The 26,005-nt window shown below is 43.3% G+C and overlaps 1 long non-coding RNA gene across 2 annotated transcripts; it reads left to right on the forward strand.

The window, feature by feature from the left end:
- The first annotated feature begins 503 nt into the window (after positions 1-503).
- Positions 504-6,977, forward strand: LOC114224425 (uncharacterized). Of its 2 annotated transcripts, none has more exons than XR_003612361.2 (3): positions 504-569; positions 6,113-6,292; positions 6,614-6,977. It is a non-coding gene; the product is annotated as an uncharacterized LOC114224425 (long non-coding RNA). The 2 variants fall into 2 exon arrangements; XR_003612364.1 differs by lacking the exon at positions 504-569 and adding an exon at positions 4,116-4,196.
- The last annotated feature ends 19,028 nt before the right edge of the window (positions 6,978-26,005 follow it).

Genomic DNA, 26,005 nt, shown 5'->3' on the forward strand with positions numbered 1-26,005 from the left:
AGTCTCATTGATTCATTGATTCTTTGATTCATTCGTTTGTTCAACAAAGTTTTTGGCACCTGCATCAGTGAAACAAATAGACACAAGTCCCTTACATTCTAACTAGGAGGAAAGAGCCAGTAAATCGATAAATACACTAGGTGGGCAGTACTGTAGAAAAAAATAAGCTGGGTAGGGAGGTTGTGAGTGCAGAGTGTATTGCGGTTTTCAGTGGGCCATCCTGGGTGGGCCTCATTGGCAGAGTGACTGGAGAGTGAGCCATGTGGCTCTCCAGAAGCTGAGTGTCCCAGGCAAAGAGGACAGCCAGTCTAACGTCCCTGGTCAGAAGCTGAGTACATCTGGCATGAGAAAGGGAGTGGCGTGACAGGGGCTGAGGTCTGAAAGGGTACGGGGAGCCAGGTCATGCGTTTATAGGGCATTGCGAGGTCATTGGCTTATACTCACGTGAGATGGGGAGCCACTGGAAGATTCTGAGCAGTGACATGATCTGACTTACATTTTTAAGGTATCACCCAGGCTGCTACAGGGGGAAAAGGAGCAGAAACAGGCAGACGACTCTGGTAATACAGGTGAGATGTTGATGGCTGGGAACGGGGTGGTAGCAGCGGATATGGGGAGAGGTGGTTGGATGCTGTATATGTTTTGAAGGCAGAACCAATCATTTTCCGACTGATTAGATGTGAATGTTGGAGAAGAGAGATATCAATGAGGACCCTAATCAGGGTGAATCTTGGAATTTTTTGCTTGGAATGCTGAGCAGAAGCATCCCCAAATAAGGAAGCGCATGGTCCACATGTTGCTGGCAGCCATCCTGTGTTCATGAGGAGATCCAACCTGAGAGCGGAGCCAGTGCTGTGTTGGGCAGGGCAGAGTGGCAGGAAGAAATTGTCCTGAGGGCAGTGCTGAGCCAGAGTCCACACCTGAAGCCTGATCCACCTCTGCACTTTAGTTACAAGAGCCAGTGAGTCCCCTTTGTTACTTTCTTATTTGCATCCCAAACTGCTGACTGGGAGATGTCTTTCAGATGCACTGTTTGCCTAAAGGAACTTTTTACAGCCCTATCAGAGCTACCCTCCAGACCTCAGGGGTAACTTTCTCCAAATGTTCTCTCTCATGCCTCTCCCATCTCATCGGTCCCTTGGTACATTGCCATCCCCTTAAGTTAAGGGTCTTGACTCAGGAGCAGGCCCAGACAGAGCTGGCATGGCAGAAAGTCTGAAGTGATTAGCCCAACATCCCTGTTAGTAGCAGTAGTATTCGCTGTGCCTGCATTTAACAGAGTTGAGAGTGGAGATTAGGGGGCTTACCCAAGATCAGAAAATTTTCTATTTCAAATCCAAGATTAGTTTGTCTAATTAGCCAGTCACAATCCATGTGTCACAGAGAAGAGAGTAGAGCTTTTCAGGAGGAGGCCACCTGGCTGGTTGCTTCACTGACTGGCAGTATATTGGGACAGATAACACAGATCTGATACTTAGCTTTACAGATGCAATAATTATTGGGCCCTTCACTCAGGGTGATTAAGCTGAGAGGGATTAATTCATCATAGTCAAACTTAAAAGAGACTGATGTATAAATCAGCTTGTCATGTTTTTTATAATAGGAAATGTTTTTCAGACTTGAACTTGTGGACCCTTGAATATATCCCCATTTGAGAAATATTGCTTTCATACTTACATTATGAGACTTTAGGTGATCACCTGATTGAAATAATCATAAAGGTAAATCCAGTCTGGGTATTGATATTACATGGCATTACTCTGTAAAAAGGTGGTGATCCAGGTGATGCTTGTGTTAAAATTTTTATGTATCTTTCAAATGAAAACACAGCATTTAAAGATTACCCTAAGGAATCCATGGACCTCTGAATATTTGATTAAAGACTCCAATATGAAAAACAATGCAATAGGAGAAAGGCTTTGTTTGAACATTGGGGCCGGTTATGTATACAGGATGCTCTAAAGCAAGTCTACTCAGGAAACCGGATTGTAGATCTGAAGGCAGATTGTTGGGTGTAGAATCAGGGCAGAGGCAGTTGGCTGTTCTCAGGGAACATGGCCCTTGGACAAGGGGAGCTAGTTATCCTATCTGTACTTATCCTACAAGTACTTACGTTTAAGACGACCAGTCATGGAGAACAGAGTCCCATCTTTCTTGCATTATGGTAGAGAGGCACTGACAAATTATTATTCACTAACTTCCTTTTTCCTAGACTCATCTTGAATCCATGAACCCTCCCTGCCAATGCATCATTTCTAGGTAAATAGGAAGTGTGCTCTCTTCCTCACAAGGAAGGAGCTTGGACCCGATTGGTGGAACGCCAAAGCCCATGCACGCTCTTTCCAGTTAGCATGTAGCTAGTTTCTATCACTGAACTAAAATTATGAGGGACCCTTATATTCTATAGGAGACAGTAAAAGCAACTTTTATTTATTTATTTATTTTTAAGATTTTATTTATTCATTTGCGAGAGAGACAGAGAGAGCACAAGCAGGGGGAGAGGCAGAGGGAGAGGGAGAAGTAGACTCCCTGTTGAGCAGGGAGCCCGATGCGGGACTCGATCCCAGGACCCTGGGATCATGACCTGAGCCGAAGGCAGACGCTTAACCGTCTGAGCCACCCAGGCGCCCTAGTAAAAGCAACTTTAAAAAAAAAAAAAATCTTTTCCATTGTAGTCTACAGCAGAATCTGAGAATCCATCATTCTTCTCAAATGACTTCACCCTGTGTTCTTCGCCTACTCATATTTTAGATCTGCCTTTAACAAACCCTCCCCTTTCCCACCTCCAGCCTCAACTGAGGAACTGGGGAGCACTCATAGCTCATTGTCACATACTCCCTCCTAGCTTTGGAACCAGACTGGACTAGAGCCAGACTCAGTGCTGGGCTGCCTCCAAGCGGGCTAGAGAATGCATCCTGTTCCCAGGCAGCCATTCCAAGGGCAGCGTTCAATCGCCAGTTCTTCCCTGGCCCATCAGAGCCCAGCAAAGGCATGTAATCCCTTAGGCCATTTGGTCAATGCCTGCCTGTTCTCTAGTAGGGTCAGAAGTAGGGGGAGGGGTGCCTGGGAGGCAATGAAAAATGAGAAGGCTCCCAGGGAGCAGTGCTCTGGAGTATTCAGTCCATAACACTAAGCCAGTGTTAGGCTTACCGGTGAGTGCCTAGGCCATACCAGTTGTTAAATATTTTGTATATCAGCCCTGCATCTAAGACAGGCAGCACTCAACCAAATGGCGTTGAAGAAACTGGATTCAAATGCATGGTACAGCAGTAAGACATTGCCATTGTGTGCGAGGCCCGGGTTAGGTGTATTGAGGCCGACGCTAGAGGGCGGGGAAGTTGGGTGTTGCTGGAAGCTGGAAATCAGGGAATGATATCACCTTTCGTTAATTACTTGTATAACCTTGGGCAAAAGAGCACCTGGGTTCCAGTTCTGGTGATCCCATCCTGAGCAAATCACTTCATCTGGTCACAGTTAATTCATCTCCACAATAGCAGGATGGTTGAGGTGATAGTGAGACACAGCGTTGCTTGGTGCAGGTAGGAAGTCAGGAATGCAGGCTTGAGAATGGATAGGGCAGGGATAGTGTTTATTTCTAGGTCGAGCTTTCCTAGGAAGAAAGCATCCATTTTCTTCCTGTGCTTTAACAGGATGTAGTTAGTAGTTCTAGACTAGGCTGTGGAGTTGAACATCTGGAAAAAGATGGAAATCATCAACAGGTGTATTCAACATCAACTTGATCATTTGCCCAAGAGTCTCAGCATTTTTGCGCCAAGCAGGATGTGTCTCTTGTTGAGTCAAATCACAATTAAACCACGCTTCTTTTTTCTTTGTAAAAACAATTTTTTCTTGTCATTTAAGTTCTTTCTTATTTCTCCTCTGAAAGGGCTCATGTCACGCAGCCACATGTGACATTGCCATCTGAGCACAGAGTAGGCATGGTTTAGTTCACTATCACTGCTTTTAGTACTTGGTGTAAACAAACAAAAAAAGAATCCTTTGTTGGTTATATTTTTTTCTGGTAAGTAGAATTGCTTAATAGAAGAAAAGGAACTAGAGCAACTGTTACTAAATGACCCAAAAGCAGAAGCTGAGTTCATTTCACATGAGTATTCAAGTGTTTCAGCCACGTACTCTGGTCTCGGCAGCTTGGAATTGGGGAAGGCCTGAACTGTGTTGTGCAGTCAGAAGTGAAGGTCTGTGAGCCACCAGAGGAAAGTGGGCAAGAGGTAGACGTGTGGGGGTAGTAGTGTTGGGGGTGAATCTTGGAGCAGAACCACTCAGCATGAGCCCCCCTCAGAAACCGAGTTATAATCACGTAACAGACACACGCTGCATATTTTCTAATTTCTCAGAACACGTTGTGTTTCAGGAACTTTGTCGAAACTGGCTCTGTGCAAGACCAAACCCCTGACTGGCTGAACAGTAAGATAATTTTCTAGATTGGGGAGCCATTTGGCATCTGAAAGTCTTGAAAATACCCGTATTATGAAATAGCTTAGAGTCTGGGACAGAGGTTACGGTTTTAACAATATGCACTTAAATGTGAATTGTTATCATTGGTTGGACAGATATCAAATTTATCCAACACAGAGTTCCCAGCCTCTTTTATCCCCATAAAAGCCATAAGTATAGGGCCAAGTGGGAAATAAAGGTTGCTGGGTGAGTGGTAAAACAGCCGATTGTTTCTCTGGCAAAGGGAATTTTCACAACTCGTTCATGTGCCGCTGAATTAACGCAAAGACTTGCTGTTGGCTATTAATTACCCCCTACACAAATTTGGTATCTGTTTTTCATCCTGATAAAAGAGCAGTTGTGATTGTAGTTCTCAGAGGAAGAATGGTACCTGACAGAGAACGGCCCTGCCAGGTAGGGCCAGAGTTTTCACAGGGGGAGGTTTGTTACACAGAAAGAATTTGGGGGTAGTATTTTATCACATTCTACCTCAGAAAATTAAGTTTTTCTGATTGCTTTTGTTGTTAAAACGCAAGTGTAGTAAATATTTGCAAGGCTCTCATTTCTGCGTACTCCGTGCCGAAAGCACTGTGAGGTTCCCCCAAAAGGAGAAGGCTCTGCCTTTGTTCTCAACATGTTTGCCATCTGGCTGGGATGGCGGGGGGGTGGTGGGGGGTGGTGGTTATAGCAATGGCTACCTACCTATGGTTCATGACTCTTATTAGCAAGACGATCCATCTAAATTTGACAAAGGCATTGCTCCAATTTGAGGGCTTTAAACAAAAAAATCTCAGGCCAGTGAAGGTTATTAAAAGCACTTGCAACCACTTGCTCAGACCGATAGCCAATTTCTTTGACCTGGCGACCAAAGATTTTTAAAAGTAATTCTTTGGGTCGTGAGGCTGAGCTGCTTATTTTCATGGTATGTCCGTCTCCTGGCTTGCTTGTGATGAAGAGAGCTTGCAGGCTTCCCTGCTGTCCTCTTCTTGCCGGAAACAATGTGGACACCATGGCCTGCCCAACTCTCTTGTCTGTTCAACTGAGACACGAGTTGGTGCTCAACTCTTTTTTGTTTTGTTTTGTTTCTGTTTTTGTTTGCTTGTTTGGTTTTTGTTTTTCTGTGCTCAACTCTTACCTAGGTCACCAGTCAGAGCCCCCAGGTCCTCCCTAGTGGGTTCCTCAGTCACCGGCTGGTCTGAGTCTCTGGTCCCTCTACCTCCAGGCCCTCCCACACAACAGAGCCAGACTAATCGTTCTCAGTGATGGCTTCCTGCTTATCAGGCCCCTCCTTAGGAATTTATTTAACCATCATGCACAGAACTGAATGCAAGCTCCTCACCCTAGAATTTTCAGCCTTCCTCAGCTCCACCGGGCTTGGATGACCTCAGCGCCTACTCCTTGCTACAGTGAACACTGCTCCTCTCCGGTCTCTGCTCTTCTTTCCTCTTCCACTCTCTCGTTTTCCCTCCCCCCCCGCCCCCCTTTGCTCTCTATCCTTATACTGATCTCCTTGACTTTGTTTGTACTGTTTTCTCATTTTCTTGTCTGTTCATTCATTTAAATAGACATGGAGCTTCTACCTATACTGGGCAGTGCTTTGGGCCCTGGGGATACACAGTCAGCAGTTTGGATGACACCATCTCCTCTTTTCCCTCAGGCCAAGCACACACTGCCCTCAAGAGCCAATTCGAACCTCAGCATCCCAAAGGTCTCCTGACTGACTCTGCGGACAATGAAGCCAGCCGAGTATAATGGTTAGGAGCAGAAGCTTGGGAATCAGATAAATCTCAGTTGGAATTTTTGCTCTGCAGCAAGCATCTATGGCATACTAGGCAAGGTATGCAACCTATTTTTTTTTTTAAGATTTTATTTATGTATTTGAGAAAGAGAGAGAGAGCACGAGAAGGGGGAGGGTTAGAGGGAGAAGCAGACTCCCCGCTGAGCAGGGAGCCCGAGGCGGTGCTTGATTCCTGGATTCAGCCTAAGGCAGCTTAACCAACTGAGCCACCCAGGTGCCCCCAGTACACAACCTTTGCAAGCCTTCTAGTGCCTCGTCTATCAAGTGGGGATCATAGTTCGTTGTGAGCTTGTCCAGAGAGTGGAGAAAGGGAAGCAGTCTGCAGTGGTGTTGCCCTTATTATCTTTCTCTTCTCTCAAGCTTCGCGGGCAAGTGGTGCCTGGTTACTTAAGAACGAGTGAATATTGCTTGCAGTGCTTTTGTGTGTCTCATGAAACTCCTTCCTCGCTGAGCAGCACGTAACAAGTGCGTGTGAATGTATGGACAATCAGACCACACTTGGCTGTCTCGTCTCTTCTGCTGGATCCCCAATTCCTCAGGGATATTGGCTTCTGGCTGTCTTTTTAGACGACCTCCCCCCATCATGACGGACTCTTTCTGTGAACTGAAAGCCATCGAGAGAGATGGAGGTATCTTATTTGATCTGAGGTTAATGGGAGAGGCAAACTTTTACAAACCGGAGGGTGCCCGAATTTCCAGCTAGTGTTAAGCGGCCATAACAAAGTATAACCCATGGCTTCAATTTGGTCTGTCAAAGATGGAATTAAAAGTAAATTTGAAGTTTCACAACATAGTTCTCTCTATTACGGGTGCTGCTGTGCATTAAAATCATCTGTGTGAGGCTCGTTGGGATGGGCAGAGATTCAATCACTGCTAATGGCTTAAGGAAATGGGGTGGTGAGAATTAGGGTCATCCATCCCAATTGCGGCAAGAAAGAGAAGCAGGAAATGTGTTTTTCAATCTTGACATCTTGCCAGCTGGAGCTAGAAGGAAATGTTTTTCTGAACTCATCGAGCAGCCTACTCACAAATCAGAGAGATAGCGGCATTCCATGAGAATGGATATAATTTTTATGTGGTCTAGCTAAAGACTTGCACCACCCACTCAGAGTTGTACAGAGCACTCCTTAGGGACCCTTGAAACTATACCACCCCAAGAGGTGGAAGCCCACTTTAGCAAATGCTATAACTGGCCTTATGCAATGGGGCTATTTACATATTTCCCAGTAACAGGAATTTATTATAAGAAAAATACAATATGCATGTTTAACCATCAATAGGTGGCTAAGATTTCATTTACTTGGTATAATATTTAGGTGTGGTACCTGGTTTTGCATATTGATGTTAAGCAGTCTTTCATTCTAAAAAGAATGAATATTCTGAATAGGTTACGAACCAACTTTGTCGTCTTCAAAAAAAATTTTTTTTTACATGATCTCATCTGGTTCTTATGACAACCCCTGGGACAAGGTTCTGGGTAGAAAATTGTCATCATGTTACAGGTGGAGAAAGAGAGAGGTTAAGTGCTCAAGGTCACCAAGCCTCTAAGTAGGAGAGCCAGGAGAAGGGTCCTAGTGGCCATTAGGTTGTTTATTATTATTATTATGATAATGATGATGATTATATTGACTTTCCGACATACTTCTCTGCTTTTTGTTCTCTTCTGTCCTGTACTCCGAGATTTCTGGAATGCGTGTGCCCCTGGCCTGCTTCTGTCTACCCTGGGCTGGGGAGTAGGGGGCCCCTGACTGGGTCCTTGACTTTCATGGGGGCAGGTAGGGGCTGGAAGCCTGGCCTGGCCATCCTGGCCCATTTTCCTAGTTTTGCCTGCGGCCAAGCCTGAGTGGGATGGTTAAAACTGGAGCCCTTTCGTGTTTTTCTGGTTTCTAAAAATGAAACAAGGCAAGAAACCCCTGCAGCAGGGAGCCTTAGTTCCAGGCGGGGCATTCCCTGCCAGGCTTCTCCTGCAGGAGGGTCTGCCTTAAGGCATTCCGTGTCCCCAATCTTGGTATGCGATCACTCTGACCAGTTTTAAAGATATATCACATCCAATGTCCAGATCTAACTATTGGCTTAGAGAAAAGTGCAGTAGGTTACGTGGTTTCATTTCATTAAAAAACAAAAACAAAAAAACCTTTCTTATAGTTGGGAGCCAAACGTGTTTGCTAATTTATGCTGAAGCTTTATGAAGGGTGGGGCACTAGCCCCACAGGAGTCCGGCTGGGTGACTTCGGACTGTCGAAGGAGCAGTGGTGACCAGCACTGGGGGCCATTTGCTGGTTTGGTCATGGGGTGCCTTTCAAAAGGGGCCAGGACTCCGGCAGTTCATAATCTGAAAGAGAGATCATTCACTCTCTTTTGGTCTTCTTCGCTTGAATTTGCTTTGGGTGGGAGCGGGGAGGAAGAGGGAAGGAACACACCCCGAATTCCAAGTAATGGAACTTCATTATATTGGAAGCGCCAAGGTTGCGTGAATGGGGGCGGGTTTTTAACTGGGCTGGAAAACGTACTGCTTGCTCCCTGGTAGCTGGGACGCATTCACATTGCACATGCGCATTCATCCTTCTGCCTGTGCTTTTCCTGGTTGTCTCTGAGGGCAAGGACCTGAGTTCTGGATGTACACAAATCGGAACCATGCCAGAGGAAAGCCAGAAACGTTTAGGAACTCTACCTACCTTAGGAGCATGCAAAATTGTCACCCCCTCTCGTTCAGGCCACTTGACACACTGCCTGGATACAGTGGATACGATGGACTCCAAAGGGTGCGGGGGAGGGGGGGAAGGCGTGACCTTGAAAGTCTTTTTAATAGGCTCTAAGAACATGCTTTCCCACATGAACTCGGAGACATCTGGGGAGAGAGAGAGATTGGAAGAAAGATGGGTGGAGGCAGGGAGACCTTCTCTGCAGGGACTACACCAGGAGGGCCGCAGCGGCCATCAGTGTGCCAGAGGAAGGCAGGCGGAGAGCCAAGAAGCTCTGAGCAAAAGCTAAGCACAGCAGAGTCACTGGCCTAGAAGAGCTGGACGGTGCCCGCCAGTTGCCTCAGCAACAGGGGGTGGGAGGTTGGAACCCCCTGGAGTTCGTTAGAACTCTGGGCTTCAAGGGAGGGACTCCTTATCCTTTCCTAACGGCGGGGTGAGCGGCTGGAGAGTCTGAGGGGCCGTGGTGGTTTGGGGCTTCAGGAACCACTTTCTCCGTGGCCGGCGGAGTCCCCAGCCTTTGTGGGACCCGGGGGTTGGGGGGTGGGGACTGTGTCACGGCTGCAGCTGTGTGTCTGTCTCTCCGGCTACAATCTGCGGGAAAAATCATACTTGTTCCTGCATCCTAATCCTCTCAAGATAGATGTGACTCAATTTTTAGGTTGGCCTTTTGCTGACTGGGATGTGTTCCTGTCTTGAGTCTCTGCATCATAGTTTCTGAGTCTCCAGTGTCCTCCACGACTTAGTTTTTCCCCTCTCCCACGCAGGCAAGAAAGAAACTGAGCGTCACGATGCTTCAAGTGTCTCATCTGCCAAGTTCTAAGCGGATCAGGCCCCAGGGAGAGGAGGTGGCCTCATGCACACCAGCTGTGTGCCGACGCCGCCGGGGGTGGGGGGGGGTGGGGGTGGGGGTGGGGGGTGGGGTGGGGGGGCCGGGGTACCACCAGGACCAGCCTTCCCCATGCCTCGGCACCACCCTCTCTCTTCAGCCCTCTTTATTTTTTAAAACTAAACTGCATTCCCGAGGCCACCATACTCAATTTCCTGGCTCCCAGAAATCTTTGGTGTGAGAGCAGGCAGAGGAATCTCCTGGGGTGTATTTGGAAGGAAGGGAGTAAGCTCAGGGTTGGATAACTTCCACAAGCAGAATCTAAATCAGTGGTTTTTAATCCTGCTGCACAATAGAATCATCTGGGAGCTGTTAAAAAATTGCAACGCCCAGGCCCCGGCCAGAGATTCAATTCAACGGGCCTGGACAAAGGGTTTTTTTTTTTTTTTGACAAAGGTATTTTGGGGAACAGTTCCCAGGCGCTTCTGGGATGTGACCAGGGTTGAGAACCCCTGATGTAAAGGTCCCTGTGTGCTACATAACGAGTCCAAACCTTATTTGTCTGCAGGAAACCCCCAAGTCTGAGCCAGTCAGGCAGCTGTGCTTGGTGGTGGAGACCTCGTTCTTCTCTTAATTACCAGATACGCCTTCTACAGAGTTCTAAACTTGAGGGAGGTGGCCCTGGGTAAGAAGAACCCAGTAATGGCACCATTATAGTAAGGGAAGCTTTTGGAAAGTCAGCAGAGGAGAGATCCAACCTCAGAGCCCTGGGGGGTGGGGGTGGGAGAGGGAGAGATGAGTTGATTTTTTTCTTTACATCTAAAATAAAACCCAGAGGAGGGTGGGCGGCAGACAAGAGGAGGGAAGAAAGGGAAGTGAAACAGCAGACGGAGTCATGAACGAAAATGAGAGAATCCAGGAGACAGCACCCCCGCCCTGCCTCGCACACCTGTTCTTTGAGAATCTCAGGAGGTGGAGCTTTTGACTCAAACAATTAAAATTGCAAGTGGCCTTCCTTGGAAATCTGTCCCAAATCTCTGAATAGCTATGGCTCTGGCAGCTGCTTTGGGACAGTTATTTCAGTGTCCCAGAGGAAAGATATTTTGGGGTTTAGTCCTTGCCAGAAATAAGAAGCCAAGGGAAAAGGAGAAACATTACAGAATTTCCAAAAATATTTTGATAGCAATGCAAAACTTTGTGGAAGCTTAAGGAAAAATTAGAGTACACTCTTATTTTAAAAATGCCTAGTGGACTGGCTTTGTAGTTTGGCTAGTAGATGAGTTCAGTTATCCTGTGTTGTCATCTGCAGAAGGGCCTGTAAGTTCAGTTTGCAGATGTGGGAGTGTCTGTGTATACATGTGTATAGTATGGGTGTATACACCGATTTATATATTGATAGTGTCATGATTTGTATGTATGGAATAGATAAGGTCTATTTAAGTTTTAAAATAATATGGAACTTTTCCTATTGGGGAAAATGAAGAAAATGACATCAGATCTAAGTCTAGCAGGAAAGTGAAGGACCGAAGGGCTTCAGTTAGTTATTTAAAGTTGGACCATGCATCTCAAGAAACCAAACGTGACCCTACCTATCTATGGGCATCAGGGCATCGTTGGCCCTTTCCCATAACTCAGGGGCCTGTCATGGTCCTGCTGGGAAATAATGTGCTCTGAATGAAGCTTGTGGTTTTTCTCTCCCAATCCTTCTTCCCTCCACCAGCTCCTGCTTCTCTTGCGTGAAAGCAGGAAAAGTCTTAAAGCGTCTAACAGTTGTAGTGGTTAAAGGGCGTTGTTCCTCCCCTGTGGCCTGGCAATAAGACTATTTTATGGGTTCTTATTTTTAATTTGCTTCAGCTATTAGTTGTTGTTCTATAATATTTTATTTGTCATAATGTGCTCATTTTCTCTGGAAGCACCTTAGGGCTGTGTTGTACAGGGTGCAATTTTAAAAATAAAATAAAATAATGTTAATTATGCCCTGGAGGTTGGCAGATGTGGACTTAAGAATTATTGCGTTATAAGAGTATCCCTCAGTTATGTGCATACTCATAAATATCTGACCATCAGTCAGTTTGTCTGGGCAGCCAAATCTGTAGAATCATTTTGGGTTCAAGGGTACCGAAAGTGCCACAGCTTTGCTTATCCCAGCAAAAAGGGCTTTATGCAATTTAGGACCAAGTAACCAACATTTCAGTGGTAGAAAATGAAAGTAGAGGATCTGAGAGAACAAGATTTTCTTAGCAGTCAAACATGGGAGCCCTTTGGAAGGATGGGCAGCTAATACTGATTCTCATTTGCTCTAGCACTTAGCAATTGACCAAACAATATCTGCTCCATAAAGAGTGTATTAAAAAATGGGCCCCAGTGGCTTTTTTTCCTCTAATTTTTCCTCAATAAGGGAAAGAAATTGTATTTTTTATTTAAAAAAGGAAAGGAAAAAATAAATAAAAAAGAAAGAAAAAGTATTTTTATTCATGGGATTATACCTGTAGGAATTTGTTTCATTTCTTTGAATTTTAAAATAAACATGTAAACCCCCCCACAGCAGAGTTTTAAGTTCATATTGTTACTAAATTTAAGATTGAGCTTAATTAAGAATGTCTTCAGGTTGAATTGTTAATTGGTAATGATAATTAAAATTTTACACTTCTTCGCAGTTTATAAAAAGCGTTCCTATGCTTGCTCACTTAACTTTCACAACGTGGAGAGGAAGATGAGGCAGGTTTTATTATCTCTACTTTGTGGATGGGGAGGCCAAGGCTCAGAAAAGTTAAGGATCTTTCCCCAAGTCATAAAACTGGTACATGAAGCGGGCGCCTGGGTGGCTCAGTTGGTTAAGCGTCCAACTCTTGATTTGGGCTCAGGTCATCATCTCAGGGTCCTGGGATCGAGCCCATGGGACTCCTCGGGCTCCATGCTCAGCGGGGAGTCTGCTTGTGACTCTCTCCCCCTCCCTCTCCCTCCCCTCCCCACTCGTGAGCGTTCTATCTCTCAAATCAATAAATAAATCTTAAAAAACAAAACTGGTACGTGAAGAATGTAAGTCTTCTGAGTCCAAATCCATGCTTTTCGTAACTGCTAATTAATTAGTTGGTAAGGACTTAGAAGCTAAATAATCATGTACATATGACTTGGATCATATAGTTTCTTACTAAGTTTTACATTTCGTTAGGGTTCTTTAAGAGAAAATCTCAAGGGCGCCTGGGTGGCTCAGTTGGTTAAGCAACTGCTTTCGGCTCAGGTCATGATCCTGGAGTCTCAGGATCGAGTCCCGCATCAGGCTACCTGCTCAGCAGGGAGTCTGCTTCTCCCTCTGACCCTTCCCCCTCTCATGTGCTCTCTCTCTCTCATTCTCTCTCAAATAAATAAATAAATAAAATTTTAAAAATATCCTCAACTTCCTTTAAAAAAAAAAAAAGAGAAAATCTCAAATGGTAAGCAAACTCACGCTCCCCAGGGTTTGAGCTCTCCCTGTCCCATATTCCTCAGCCTTGTTGGTTCAGGCAGCTGTTGTTCCTAATTCTGATACTGAATGAGATCTAGAAAAATTCTCTTTCCTGGTAGTGTAGTCTAGCCCAACCGTGACAACACTGGACCGTCTCAAAATTGGCTCATCCTAATAAACTGAGAAAACAATTATAAAAACATACACATGGATTAGTTTATGGAACACGGATTTTTAAAATTCTAATTTAACGACACACAAAGACCCCTCTCCTCCAAAGACTTAGCTGAAAACAAATTCATTTGGGGCTCAGAGATGCAAATAATAGAGACAAGCAAGATAATGACTTCCAAGAGTTAAGATCTAGAGAAGATGCAAAATTACCGCAAGGACTGACAGATGATTTAGATTTTTGTTCTGGTTAAAGATGGATCCCACACATAGGCACTCAACACATGCTGTTGAGTGATGAATACTTTAAACTTACGATAAACTAAATAAGCAATGGGAAATTATCTAATTTATCTGTGTTCACCCTAAAATTACCCCTGTGTCCTAGGGCTGGTATCTGAGCGGTAGTGGTTAATTGAGAATCACTAGCTAAGCTGCTATCCATGGAGCCACCAATTGGCCTGGACTTTCCTACTACTACTTGCACGTTTTTGACTCTTGCCCGTGGAATGGTTGGTCTGACATTTATGGCTCCGTCCACCATCAGTTAGTAAACATCCCCAGAATAACCTTACTGTAACAGTTCAGTCATTAAGCTAAAATGGTCAGCAAGAATCATGCAGTCTTCTAGAGACATTGATTGTAGAGAACTAAGGGTGTGTTGATGTGTGGGCGGATATGGAAGTAAGTAAATATTCAACTGAGAAGAAAATGAGAAAAAGAGAATGCTGCCATGTTTCTGCGTGTCCCCCTCCCTGCTAATCAGGGATGTGCTCAGATCCCTTTGAAAATACTCTGCTGGTGTTCTACCCTGAAAACAGACTTACCACGTAAAATGATTCATTGACATCATTTTACGTGTCGTGATGGCAGCCAGGGTTCTTGGAACACAAGAAAAGCCTGACACAAATAGGAAATAAACCAAATAGGGTCATAGGGCTAGAAAAAAATCTGGCAGCCCTGCAGAAGGTGGAGGAGCCAAAGGGAGCTCTGAACTGTGGTCCAACCACACCCCCTCTGAGGCTGGGCGGCCTCTTGTCTTGTCAGGGCTCTCCTTCTTCACACAGGTTCAGGCTGCTCTCTCTCTGGTTTCTCTCCTCTTTAGAATGCAGTCGCATAACCTGATGATTTTGCTCTTTTGCTTTGTTCCTACTAGCGGTTGTTTTTTTGCTTTTCTACCAAACCCTGTTCTATCCAGGCCTGTGTCTTCTCAAGAAAGATGTCCTGGTGAGTGAGCTGTTCGGGACACTGAACACATGGGTTAGCCCCAGGTGTTCCTCCCCAGAGGCCCATGGGGTTCTGTACTTTGGGTTATAGGTGACCCTTGCCTTCCAAGCAGTTTACAACCGACCAAACAGATAAGGCAGGTAATTTATGCATGATGCATGAAGAAGTAAATCAATTGGCTGGCAATATAAAGTATATGGAATACATTTTAAATGCATAATTTACAAGGAAATAGGGCCAGTTGCTTTTAGTAAAGAGGATAAAAAGTTCTGGCAGATAGCATGGATTTGCAAATTTGTTCATTCCCTCCTCCAGCGGAACTAAGTCAATATGCTGCCATGTTGGACACCGTAAGAGAGAGAAAGTGGCTAAGACGTGATTCTCACTCTCAAAGGTTGTGGTTTGTAGAAGAGACGTGATCCATGCGCACAGATCTAACACACAAGGTAAAAAGTGTTAAGTGTCACAAGAGGTACACAAACAAGGCAGAGGCAAGGGAGCAGTGACTTCTGGGTGGGGTGTAGGTGGAGGCCTTTGATGTGGGCTTGAAGCATAGGTGGGATTTCATGTTTCTATGTGACCAGAGTTTTGCCAGGTCACGGATGCCTCAAGGTAAAAATAAGTCATATTCACTGAAAAAATAGTGTTTTTCTGGTCTTGCTCACATCTATCATTACGGCATTCTCAAAATCTTATAAAATCTGTTTGCTCAATGTTTTCTTGGCAGTTGCCAGTTCTTAGCCTTTTGAGGATCCTATCCTCTTTTCAAAATCTGAGAAACTGATAGAACCTTTACCAGAAAAACACGTATGCCCAGGAAGTCGCATGCAATTTTCAGAAGTTTATGGGACCCCCGTAGCCTATTCTTGGATTCCTACGAAGCCATGGTCTCCAGTTTAAGAGTGCCGGATGCAGGTGGGCCCTGAAGTGTTGGAAGCCATGGGTGTTCGGAGCTCTGGGAACTCCCAGGTACAGAAGCTACCCTGTGTTCTCTGGAGTCCTCAGTGCCCCTGGTGCAGGCTGATCTATATAAATCTCAAGGCCAGTTTTGGAGCCAAAGCAGTGCTCCTTGCTAGTGTGCATCCATTTGTGTACATGCATAGACAAACACCCCCCCCACCAGAATTTGTGGAAGGTATACATATTTTTTACTGTTTCCCTGGTGATTCTGATACCTGTGAGGTATCCCCCATACCCACTGCCTTAGGATGTTGTTTTCTATGAGCTTCCTCCATCCCTCACACTGAGAGACTGCTGGCAAGCCCATGAGACATGCCCAGACGAATCTGAATCCTGGCTCGGAGCCCAGCTCAGGCTCAGGCTGGGACATCCCTCCACTCCCCTTCCATGCTGAATTAATATTGAACCTGGATGGCAAAATAAGGTCACCAACAAGGAAACTCTAGAAAGCAGGCAGTTTACAAGTGTTAAAGAAAATATTTTTTTTATTTTTTTTAAGATTCTACTTATTTGAGAGAGAGAAAGCATGAGCTGGGTGGTGGCGGGGGGGGGGGGGTAGTAGGGGGAGGGGCAGAGGGAGCGGGAGAGGGAGACTCCCCACTGAGCAGGGAGCCTGACTCAGGGCTCGATCCTAGGACCCTGAGATCATGACCTGAGTTGAAGGCAGATGCTTAACTAACTGAGCCACCCAGGCGCCCCAAGAAAATATTTCTATAACACAGCCTCATTGAGCAGGAGCTGGGTGGGCTGGAGCCTTTTAGAACCAGGGATGTGACCTGGGGTTGCTGGCTGAATGTTGAGTGGTTCTGTTGTACGGCGTCAGACTTAGACCAGCTTCTGGGAGTAGTGAGTATGTTGGGATGAAAACCATATCCCATTTTCTGATTTTTATACCCTTTAACATCAGTGTGGTATCTCCCTCAGGACAGATGAGCTGGTGGGCAGAGTAAGCATGTACTTACAACACTCTCCTCCCCGTTCCTGCTCCCACTCTAATCAAGGCCATAGGGCTCTTGTCTCTATCGGGGGCCCCTTCTCAACTGGAAAGGGCAAATCAGGCAGAACCATAAGCACCCATTTATTTCTGGAGGGCAGTCTGCATCTCTGAAGACTTGGGACAAACACCTTGTTCATAGACCCCAGCACTTCCCGAGAAGGATCACATTTCTCTCGGTTACTAACAAATACCCACTCTATCTGGTTATTGGATCAGGCACTTCAGAAAGGTACCATTTATGGTGAATTTGTGGTAGGGAGACATACTGGGGAATGTGTGAGGAGGAGGCCTTCCCCAGGCCCTTGGAATCGCGACACAAAAGTGACAATGTTTACTGTCCGTGAACCAGGCCTTCTTCTTGCCTTAAGTTTTTCTTTTTTATTTGTTTCTTTTTTCTTGGCTTAAGTTTAATGTAAAACTTGAGCCATCTTACATGTTTTCATAAAAAAAAAAAAAAGAGGAGGAAGGCTTTTAAATCTTTCTGGTTCTTACTTTCAGTCCTGGCATTTGCCCTAAAATTGTTGTGACTTTAGCTGTCCTAAAATGGAGGCAAGGAGAAGGGGAAATAGGAAGAGAATTCCTGGCCCCCCTGAGCCAGGCTCTCCTCCCTGTTCAGAGGGAGCTGGGAGACCAGGGAAGGACTCAGAGGCAGGGGTACTCATACGAGGTGGGCTGGGGATCCCCACTGGGTGCAGCCCTAAAGCTATTAAAACAGACGATTTTTGAGGTTTGGGAGCTGAATTGTCTTTAAAAGACTTTTTTTTTTTTTTAACTGAGTTTTTACTATCTTTGGAATTTATTTCCTTGGAAGCCAGTGGCAGCCCAAATTTGGCAGCATTCAGGGCAGTGGGCTTTTGAATTTGTTTTATTTCTTTTTTCTCTCCTAAAGCTTGGTTCTGTGAGGACTCAGGTTATTGCCTCATTAGGAAAGGGAGCATGTCAACCTTTGCTGGAATTACTGTGCTGCAGGATTCCTAGACTCACATGAGCTGCCCCAAACAGGAACAACCAGGATGCAGGACTGAACTCATAAAAACATAAAACATAAAAACAAACCCAAACAAACAAAAAACCAAAAACACCTACCAAAGGCAGAAAATAAATGAGAACGCTTCATACCTCTGAAAATCTAAACATCATTGAAAGGCAAATGAAAAATAAGTATTTGAAACTCATACAAGAGAAGTTTAATGTCCTTAATGCGCACTTTTATTTTTATTAAAGAGATTTTATTTATTTATTTGACAGAGATAGCGAGAGAGGGAACACAAGCAGGGGGAGGGGAGAGGGAGAAGCCGACTCCCCGCTGAGCAGGAAGCCTGATGTGGGGCTCGATCCCAGGACCCTGGAACCATGACCTGAGCCGAAGGCAGAGGCTTAACGACTGAGCCACCCAGGCGCCCTAATGCATACGTGTAAATCAATAAGAAAATGATGAATGCCTTGAGAGGAAGTTGGATTTTAAAGGATACAAGCAAGTAGTACACAGTATAAGAAATATACGAATGGCACTAACCATATAAAAATGCCTACCTAGCAGAAACAGACCTAGAAACACAGAGAACAAACTGGTGGTTGCCAGAGGGAAGGGGGCATTTGGGCAAAGTGGGCGAAGGGGAGTGGGAGGTCCAGGCTTCCAGTTATGGGGTGAGAGGCACAGCATAAGGAATAAGTCAATGGCATTGTAATGGCGTTATATGTTGACAGATGGTGGCTACTCTAGTGGTGAGCGTAGCATAACTTCTTTATTTTATTTTATTTTATTTTTTTAATAATTTTTTATTGTTATGTTAATCACCGTTGAGCGAAGCATAACTTCTAATAGAGATGTTGAATCACTATGGTGTATAACTGAAACTAATGTAATATTGCGTGTCAACTACACTTCAGTAATAATATAAAAAAATGGTCACCCTCACTAGTAATCAAGGAAATGTAACTTTAAAAAATGCCATATTTTTTATTATCTAATTGGCAAAGATGAAAAATAAAAATAAAAGCTGAGTTGGCGAGGGGCACCTGGGTGGCTCAGTCGGTTAAACGACTGCCTTCAGCTCAGGTCATGATCGCGGGGTCCTGGGATCAAGCCCCTTGTTGGGCTCCCTGCTCAGAGGGGGTCTCCTTCTCCCTCTCCCTCCTTCCCTCCCTCCCTCTTTCTCAAATAAATAAATAAGATCTTAAAACAAATGAGTTGGCGAGGGGCACCTGGCTGGCTCAGTCAGTAGAGTATGCAGCTCTTTATCTTGGGGTCCTGAGTTCAAGCCCCACGTTGGGGGCAGAGTTTACTCAAAAAAAAAAAAAAAACTGAGTTGGTGAGTATGTGGAGAAATGGGTACTTAATTTGATAAGTTGCTAGTGTGTGCATAAATTGGTAAAATCATTCTGGAGGGCGGTTTGGTGGTGCATTTCAGTGGCCTTCAAATTGTGTATACCCTTTGGTACAGTGAGTCTACTTTAATGAATTTGATCTTAGGAAATGATTATGGCTCTGTATAAATATTTAGCCACAAGGATGTTAAGTAATACACCTATACTATATTTTGCAGGTATCTTTTTTAAAGATTTTATTTATTTATTTGAGAGAGAGAGAGAGAGAGCACATGAAAGGGGGAGGGTCAGAGGGAGAAGCAGACTCCCTGCTGAGCAGGGAGCCTGATGCGGGACTCGATCCTGAGACTCCAGGATCATGACCTGAGCCGAAGGCAGTCGCTTAACCAACTGAGCCACCCAGGTGCCCTATTTTGCAGGTATTAAAAATAATGTCATAGATGTTTAATTATATAAAAGGGTATTCATGATATATCAAATTTTAAGTTAATTAAAATGAGCATATAATGGTATAATCCAATTTTTGTAAAAGATGATGCAATGGATAGAAAAACCACTAACAGCATATACAAAAAAGCTAATAGTTGTAACTAGTGGTTTTCCTAGGGCGGTGGGATTATGGGTAATTTGATTTTCTTCCTTTTCATTTTTTCTCTTTTCTTAATTTTCTACAAATATATATTTTCTTTTCATAACTAGAAAAAATAAACCTTCCTAGCTTTGTTTAGCCAAATGGTGGTATAGTTTTTACCCTCCGACGACAGTACCAATGGAAAAGCCTCATGACTTCAAAGGTAACTTGGGTAATGAGCCCCGACTTCTCGTCATTTTCAAACTTTAAATAAGAATTTTTTGAATTTGAAGCAATTTGACTTTGCCCCTTGTAGAATAGTAATGTGAGAACTGTATCTAGAATAAAAAATTCACTCTAACTCTTGGACAAGTGATTTTATCTTCTTTTAAAAATTAAAATGATGTTCTGAGGAATTTAAAGTCCACCATGGCTAATGTAACCAAGAAAATAAGCACTGACGTTTGTAGAATTTAAAAATTAATTAGGGCCCCAAAGCTCCTGACACCAGTCTAAACATGAGAAAAACATCAGACAAATCCAAGTTGACATTCTACAAAATACTTTATAATTACTTCTCAAAAGAGTCAAGGTCATGAGAAATGAGGAAAGAGAGAGAAACTGTCACAGGTCAGAGAACACCAAGACACGACAACTAACACAGTGTGGTATCCTGAATCAGATCCTGGAACAGTAAAGAAGGACATTCGTGGAAAAACTGGTGAAATCTAAATAAAGTCTGGAGTTCGGTGGGTGGTAACTCCGCAGTGTTGGTTTCTTAGTGTTGACAGATATACCATGGTAAAATAAGACGTTGACTTAGTAGGGTGCTGAACAATCCTGATTTGCCTGGGAGAGTGATTTCTTGGGATATCGGACTTTCGGTGCTGACACCAGGGCAGTCCCGAGAAAACTAGAATGATTGCTCAATCCCAGTCCCCATTAGGGGCAACGGGGTTAGAGGTAGATGGGAACTCTCTGTTATCTTTGGAACTTTTTTTGTAAGTCAAAGTATTCAAAAATAAAAAGTTTGCTAAAAAAGAACAAAATAAATTAAAAAAATATAAACAAACTAGGGACAACTGACTAATAATGGGATAATAGGCTAACGAAGTTAAATATCCATCTATTCAATAAATGTATTGAAGTCCTACTCTGTGTTAAGTTTTCTGCTGGTCCCTGCTTTCAAGTGGACAAAGCAGGTATATCCAAATATATACTGCTCTTCTTTTACTATCTTGCTGTGTTCAGAGACCTGTGTTTCTGGGGGACTCTGTGAGTTTATTCATTTGCCTTTTTATGCATTTACTTTTAGTATACATTAAATAAGCTTTAAATAGTTTGTACTTCTTTCCATTCCATTGCTTCATCCATGGACTTTATCCACTTTCAAAATATTAGTTGCTTGGCCTTTATTCATATGTTCTCATCTCCTCCTCAAAAAAGTTTCCATGATGGGGGTGCCTGGGTGGCTCCATCGGTTAAGTGTCTGCCTTCAGCTCAGGTTATGATTCCAAAATCCTGGGATGGAGCCCACTTCTCCCTCTCCCTCTGCCCCTCCCCCCCACCTCATGCTTTTGTGCACACATTCTCAAATAAATAAAATAAAGTTTCCATGATGAGTTAAACCCCCCTATGTATAGGAATAGGTCCCTATGCTCTTCTTTTTTTTTTTTTTAAAGATTTTATTTATGTATTTGACAGAGAGAGACACAGTGAGAGAGGGAACACAAGCAGGGGGAGCGGGAGAGGGAGAAGCAGGCCTCCTGCAGAGCGTGGAGCCCGATGCGGGGCTCGTTCCCAGGACCTGGGATCCTGACCTGAGCCGAAGGCAGATGCTTAACTGACTGAGCCACCCACGCGCCTCTGACTACTAGATTTTGACTTTTGTAACTCAAGTATTTTCTTCTTGATTCTTAATAGTGTCTGGAATTTATCAATAAAGGTGACTTGAAATACTTATAGACTATGTCTATATCAGTTATAATTAAAACCCTCATCAAATTATTGATCATTCCCTAAATATCCCGTTTCTCCTGAATATAAAATTCAGAATTAAAAAAAAGTTTAATACATGTTTTATTTATTTTTTAAGTAATCTCTACATCCAGTGTGAGGCTTAAACTCACAACCCCAAAATCAAGAGTCGCATGCTTTACTGACTGAGCCAGCCAGCCGCCCCTAAAATTCAGAATTATTAAGTGTAATTTACATGGAAGATAAGACTTTGGTAAACTTTGTAGAAAATCAATGGCTGGAAGTATCAGAAAGTTATGATTTAATTTAAGGAGTCAGCATGGATTCACATCTCATCTGCCTCAGTGATGTGAAATAACCTCTGGGTCTAATGACAAATATCGGCTGAGGGAAGCCATGAACCAATTACTTGGGATAAAGCACCATGAAAAGAATACTATACAAACAACTAATCTAGAAGTTAGAGAAGTATGGTATAGGGATGAACTACTTAAGTAGATTAAACATTGACTTTGATATCAACGTGTGGAAGAGTTTGGAACAGATGGATTACAAAGCTCCAGGGATCAACATTAGGACCAATTTTATTCATTTTATATGTCAGTGACTTAGAAGAGGGAACATGCAGTAAGCTTGTTGTACAAAACCAGAGGGAGGGACAGTCAGTACAAAAAGGAATGAAATAAGTTGACTAGACTAGGAACATAAGCAAATAAGTGGCTTACTCAATTCAGTGTGGAGGAAATATGAAGTAGAAAGATTATCTCGCAGTAATGTGAAATCAGAATGTTCAAAATAGAGTAAAAAAAGTAAAAACTCTTGAGACGTGTAAATAAGCATGCTAGAACTAAATGAAAATCATTCAAATGCTGTGAGTGAGACAGGGGTATTGATTACAGAATTTCAATATTCATGTAAATGTTAATATTTTAAATAAAAATATTAAGTATATTTTAGATATACTAGACTAAGAAAATAACTCACTGGAATATATATAATTAGAGCAAAAATAATGACACTTGCTGTTAAGTATGATAGAAACCTTAAATTATGGGTGGTCTATCAATACCAGAAACAAATTAGTTGACAGTGTCACCTAATTTATTATTTATTATGATTTATAATTTACATATACGTTGCACAGATTTTATATACAGACACACACACATATATCAAATGGTAGATAACAAAAATATTTGAAGATTTCCGTATAAGTTTTTGATGATTTGTTCAACTGGCGAATATTAGTTTTGTGGCCCCTTTACGATCAGCAGGTTATTAGCAGTTTCTTTGTTAAAATAAGAAGTCTGAAACTTTAACCCTAACAGATTCCAAATTTGTGGTTTATTGAAATCAATGAATTCAACAGATTTTGTTGGTTATCTTCTATTTGCTCACCACTGTAGATGTGTTTCTTATTCTCTTTTATTAACAAGATATCTCTTTTGACAAAGCATACAAATCGAACGTTTTTCTTTAATATTTGAAATTCAAATAAATTAATGTCATAGCTTTAAAAAAAAAAAACTCCCAGTGGGACAAACGAAGAGCTGTTTAGACCTCTCCCCTTCCTTAAATAATCATTGCATAGGAGCTGGGGAAGGTGAGACCTCCCGCTTGTACACAGAACGCATAGGATTTAAACAGTGGTGGCAACACAGTCCTAAGTGAAGGGTACATCCTCTAAGGGTAATGGAAAGTTGAAAGGGAGGGAATTACTAATTGCTGGAAGCAATGGCTTTTGGGAAGTGGTTAAGACTTGAATGGAAGCTTAAAGGCACGTTAGAATTTGCATGAGAACAGGGGAGAGGGAAAGACAGTTCTGGTACTAAGGGTGATTAAATATAGGGCAGTGAGGGTTTTTTTTTTTTTTTTTTTTTTGAGAGAGACCCTGTGTGGATTACATCTTGGGAATCACTCACGTGGTAAAGCAAGGTAGAGGAAGATGAATTTGGTGGCAGATACAGAACAGAAAGGAGCAGGAAAGTCTGGAGTACCAGCTAGAGCTGCAGAAGTCCAGTCCAAGCATGCTTGCGTCTCTTTCAGAAGGAGCTGACCGCCCCTCAGTGATTTCTGAACTCAAGGGGAACTCCTTTGGCAATGCATCTTAGTTATTTCTGTTCTATATTATCTGAATTTGTGTATGTTTATATCTTGTCTCTTAACCGGATTATCTGCCTCTTGAGGGTAGGGGCCATGCAGTATCTGGAAGGGTAGGGTTCAATTAATTTTGTGGGTTCAATGAATAGATAGCTGAGAGAGATTCTGTAGGAAAGCTTGTTAACGCCTGGTAGGCGGCTGCCAGTGGGAGAAGAAAGAGATGTGTCAAAGGTAATTTCACGTCTGGGTGTCTGAGAGAATGTTGAGGACATTGCTGTCACAGATAGGAATGTCATAAGGGTTGGGGGGCTGGTTCTGTAGAGAGAGTTATGGGTTCAGCTTGGAACATTCTGAGTTGGATGTAAATTTTGAGACATTAAGAGCATTTTTAGTGCTTGAGGAACTCAGGTGACAGGAGACAAAGGTAAGATTTGGGATTGAATTTAGAGACATGGCTGAAGTTCCAGGAATGGTGCCCCTTCCAGGGGATGAAAGATAAGTTCAGGGAATCAAAAACTGAGTCTGAAGTAATGTTTGTATTTAGGAACTGGAAGGAGGAAAAGAAACCCTACAACTACACTGTCCAATATGGTAGTCACTAGCCACACGAGGCCATTTAAATTTAAATTAATGAATATGAAATACAGTGAAAAATTCTGTCCTTTGGTCACACTAGCCACATTCCAAATGCTCAATAGCCACATGTGGTTAGTGGCTACCATAATGGACAGTACAAACTGAATGCTTCCATCATCACAGATACCATTATTGGACAGCATTGAAAAGATATAGAGAAATACTCATTTGAGAGAAAACCAGAGAGCAAATGACCTTTCAAGGGAAGAGAGAGTTTTACAGTGTCAAATGCTGAAAAACAATGAAAACTGGTAGTGGTGGGGGGGTCCATGATTTTGTGATAAGGAAGTCATTGCCACCTTTCAGACAGCAATTTTAAGTAGCATGGTAGGCACAGAAATTGAGTATAGCCTTAAATTAGGAAGGCAGTAGGTAAAGAGCAAGTTATTGAGACCTTAGACAAGGAAAGGAAAGAAAGAAAGAAGACAATAATTAGAACTTAAGAGTCACAAGGAGGCTTTTTAAGGAAGGGGAGACTGTTGATGTTTGAAGTTATGAAAGCCTGTGAAGATGGTAAGGGCTCCATCTAGGAAAAATTCTGTTTCTCTCTTTAGTCTCACGTTCACAATACTCAGAACACTCCCCTTCCGGTCACGTAATATGCGTGTTTATTCCCACAACAACCAGCACCAGCTGAGTGTCCTGCAGGTTCAATTCAGTTCTGGTACCATCTGCCTGGAGCTAGCGTCATATCTCGTAGGTTAAGGGCTCAAGCCCACAAGACTGTTCCCACTTTAGACACCAATTGCAAGTATTTCTGACTAACAGACTATAAATCGGGGTTCTCACAACTCCCTCCTAGGGTTAGAGAATTTGTTGGAATGTCTCGCAGAACACAGGGAAAAACTTACTTACCTTTACCAGTTTACCACAAAGAATATAGCTAAACAGCTGCATGAAGAAACACATAGGGCAAGGTAGGGGGAACGGGGGTGTGTATCTTCTGTACCCACTCTGGGCGTGCCACCTTTGTAGCACCTTCGTGAGTTCAGCAACCTGGAAGCTTCCAAACTCTCTACTTAAAGGATTTTTATGGAGCCTTCATCACATAGGCATGTCTAATTATTAACTCACTTTCTAATACCTTTCTGGAGGATGGGGGTGGGTCTGACAGCTCCAAGCCACTAATCATGGCTTGGTCTTTCTAGTGACCAGCCCCCATCCAGGAGCCCTCCACAAGTCATTTCATTAGAACAAAAGATGCTCCTATCATTTATGACATTCCAAGGGATTTAGGAGTGCTGTGTTAAGATCCAGGGTCAAACACCAAATGTTTGAACACAAGATGCACGTAGTGCTCTTACCACTCGGGAAACCACGAGAGTTTTAGGAGCTCTGTGCCAGGAGCTTGGAGCAGCGATCAATGTATATATTTTCTATTATTTCATAGGCTTCCAAATCCACAGTGTGCATTTGCTTCTCTTTTTAGCTCTGGGTTCCAATTTACAGGAGTCTCTTGGATATCTCATGGATATCCTCCTAGCGCCTCCCCCAACTCAACACATCCAAAACTAAACTCATGATTGTCCATCCCATACCCATTCCCATTTTTTATATTCCTTATTCTGGCTCATCTTTCCAGTTACTAAAGCAGGAAAACTTAGTCATATGTGAATCATTCTCTCCTTCCCCTCCACTCCTTTAGTCAATCAGTTGCCTGGGCATGCTTATTTTATTATCTCTGCCATAGACTGATTTATTAATTTATTCTCCTTGTTAAAATAATGATTATGAAGTATTTCAGGCAAACAGTAGTAATAGAGGACAGAATCACAATAACAACATACTCAGCATAACTTAAGTAAAACTTGC

Source organism: Eumetopias jubatus, unplaced genomic scaffold, assembly GCF_037043125.1.
Source record: "Eumetopias jubatus isolate StellerSeaLion01/CBP00866 unplaced genomic scaffold, mEumJub1_p1.0 scaffold_3, whole genome shotgun sequence".
Taxonomy (NCBI): domain Eukaryota; kingdom Metazoa; phylum Chordata; class Mammalia; order Carnivora; family Otariidae; genus Eumetopias; species Eumetopias jubatus.